The sequence below is a fragment of the Coregonus clupeaformis genome, chromosome 8, assembly GCF_020615455.1.
Source record: "Coregonus clupeaformis isolate EN_2021a chromosome 8, ASM2061545v1, whole genome shotgun sequence".
Taxonomy (NCBI): domain Eukaryota; kingdom Metazoa; phylum Chordata; class Actinopteri; order Salmoniformes; family Salmonidae; genus Coregonus; species Coregonus clupeaformis.
The window spans coordinates 6,846,861-6,849,813 of record NC_059199.1 but is presented as its reverse complement, the minus strand read 5'-3'; the positions used below and the strand labels follow the sequence as shown (position 1 = coordinate 6,849,813).

Genomic DNA, 2,953 nt, shown 5'->3' with positions numbered 1-2,953 from the left:
CACACTCACATATTACGCTCTCTCTCACACACACACTCACATATTACGCTCTCTCTCTCACACACACACTCACATATTACGCTCTCTCTCACACACACTCTCACATACGTTCTCTCTCACACACACACTCACATATTACGCTCTCTCTCACACACACACTCACATATTACGCTCTCTCTCACACACTCTCACATATTACGCTCTCTCTCACACACACACTCACATATTACGCTCTCTCACACACACACACATATTACGCTCTCTCTCACACACACACTCACATATTACGCTCTCTCTCACACACACACTCACATATTACGCTCTCACACACACACTCACATATTACGCTCTCTCTCTCTCACACACACACTCACATATTACGCTCTCTCTCACACACACACTCACATATTACGCTCTCTCTCACACACACACTCACATATTACGCTCTCTCTCACACACACACTCACATATTACGCTCTCTCTCACACACACTCACATATTACGCTCTCTCTCACACACACACTCACATATTACGCTCTCTCTCTCACACACACACACTCACATATTACGCTCTCTCTCACACACACACTCACATATTACGCTCTCTCTCTCACACACACACTCACATATTACGCTCTCTCACACACACACTCACATATTACGCTCTCTCTCACACACACTCTCACATATTACGCTCTCTCTCAAACACACACTCACATATTACGTTCTCTCTCACACACACACTCACATATTACGCTCTCTCTCACACACACTCTCACATATTACGCTCTCTCACACACACACTCACATATTACGCTCTCTCTCACACACACACTCACATATTACGCTCTCTCTCTCACACACACTCACATATTACGCTCTCTCTCACACACACTCACATATTACGCTCTCTCTCTCTCACACACACTCACATATTACGCTCTCTCTCACACACACTCACATATTACGCTCTCTCTCTCACACACTCACATATTACGCTCTCTCTCTCACACACTCACATATTACGCTCTCTCACACACACTCACATATTACGCTCTCTCTCACACACACACTCACATATTATGCTCTCTCTCTCTAACACACACTCACATATTACGCTCTCTCTCTCTCACACACACTCACATATTACGCTCTCACACACACACTCACATATTACGCTCTCTCTCTCACACACACTCACATATTACGCTCTCTCTCACACACACTCACATATTACGCTCTCTCTCTCCACACACACTCACATATTACGCTCTCTCTCACACAAACACTCACATATTACGCTCTCTCTCTCTAACACACACACTCACATATTACGCGCTCTCTCTGTCTCTCACACAAACACTCACATATTACGCTCTCTCTCTCACACACACACTCACATATTACGCTCTCTCTCTCACACACACTCACATATTATGCTCTCTCTCACACACACACTCACATATTACGCTCTCTCACACACACACTCACATATTACGCTCTCTCACACACACACTCACATATTACGCTCTCTCTCACACAGACACTCACATATTACGCTCTCTCTCACACACACACTGACATATTTATCACTCACATCTCTCTCTGTCTTTCTCTCTCTCTCTCTCTCACACACACACTGACATATTTATCACTCACATCTCTCTCTGTCTTTCTCTCTCTCTCTCTCTCTCTCTCTCTCTCTCTCTCTCTCTCTCTCTCTCTCTCTCTCTCTCTCTCTCTCTCTCTCTGTCTCTCTCTCTCTCTCTCTCTGTCTCTCTCTCTGTCTCTCTCTCTCTCTCTCTCTCTCTCTCTCTCTCTCTCTCTGTCTCTCTCTCTCTCTCTCTCTCTCTCTCTCTCTCTCTCTCTCTCTCTCTCTCTCTCTCTCTCTCTCTCTCTCTCTCTCTCTCTCTCTCTCTCTCTCTCTCTCTCTCTCTCTCTCTCTCTCTCTCTCTCTCTCTGTCTCTCTCTCTCTCTCTCTCTCTCTCTCTCTCTCTCTCTCTGTCTCTCTCTCTCTCTCTCTCTCTCTCTCTCTCTCTCTCACACACACAAACTTACTGTCTGTTTTTTTCTTTAGCGGCGTCAGTGCTGCTTTAGCCTGAAAGACAGACAGAGTTCCCTCAGTTCTGATACACACACACACACACACACACACACACACACACACACACACACACACACACACACACACACACACACACACACACACACACACACACACACACACACCACACACACACACACACACACTGTACTGATCATTGATCATATTAGTAGTGAATGATATTGATAAAGATGTGATAGAAGAGGGGACGTCAACATAATATTCAGATGTGTACCTTCTTGATAGCTGCCCAGTCTTCCAGGATATCAATGTCTCTCAACATGTAGACGATGAATGGACCTGAGAGACAGACAGAGAGAGAGAGAGAGAGAGAGAGAGAGAGAGAGAGAGAGAGAGAGAGAGAGAGAGAGAGAGAGAGAGAGAGAGAGAGAGAGAGAGAGAGAGAGAGAGAGAGAGAGAGAGAGGAGAACATCTTAGAGTCAGCTATTAAAGACTACCAGAACCTACTGGATTCTCCAATTACATTGAATGAACTGCAGGACAAAACACAAACCCTTCAACCCAAAAAGGCCTGTGGTGTTGATGGTATCCTCAATTAAATGATAAAATATACAGACCACAAATTCTAATTGGCTATACTTAAACTCTTTAACATCATCCTCAACTCTTCCCCAATATTTGGAACTAAGGACGGATCACCCCAATCCACAAAAGTGGAAACAAATTCTAACCAAATAACTACCGTGGGATATGAGTCAACACTAACCTTGGGAAGATCCTCTGCATTATCATTAACAGCAGACTCCTACATTTCCTCAGTGAACCAATATCCTGAGCAAATGTCAAATTGGCTTTTTACCAAATTACCGTATGACAGACCACGTATTC

General features: G+C 44.4%; 1 long non-coding RNA gene across 1 annotated transcript in view; it reads right to left on the bottom strand.

Annotated features, from left to right (window-relative positions):
- LOC121571007 overlaps nucleotides 1-2,422 on the bottom strand; it is a 5,286-nt gene extending 2,864 nt beyond the window's left edge. Inside the window, exons 1-2 of the long non-coding RNA XR_006661295.1 lie at nucleotides 2,340-2,422; nucleotides 2,059-2,098 (exon numbers count right to left, since the gene is read on the bottom strand). This is a non-coding gene — a long non-coding RNA (uncharacterized LOC121571007). The remainder of the gene's footprint in view (nucleotides 1-2,058; nucleotides 2,099-2,339) is intronic.
- Between the last annotated feature and the right edge of the window lie 531 nt (nucleotides 2,423-2,953).